Raw genomic sequence first — 250 nt, 5'->3', positions numbered from 1 at the left:
CGATTTTCATGCTAGTTTGAGAACCTAGTCGAACATCACGATTTGCTAGATGAACAGATAATTGAACAGATAAGAATAATAATGAACAGATTTCGCATAATGATAATTCAGTAATGTTTCGCTCACCCTTTAAATACGCACCCTTGTATCAACCACCATCCACTGTAATGTAAACCAAGGCTGATGCTATTTTACAAAACGAAATTTTTATATGTGTTTTTCTGCCATTCTCAACAGAAAGTGGGACGCC

Source organism: Penaeus monodon, chromosome 25, assembly GCF_015228065.2.
Source record: "Penaeus monodon isolate SGIC_2016 chromosome 25, NSTDA_Pmon_1, whole genome shotgun sequence".
Classification (NCBI taxonomy): Eukaryota; Metazoa; Arthropoda; class Malacostraca; order Decapoda; family Penaeidae; genus Penaeus; species Penaeus monodon.
This window is presented reverse-complemented; position numbering follows the sequence as displayed.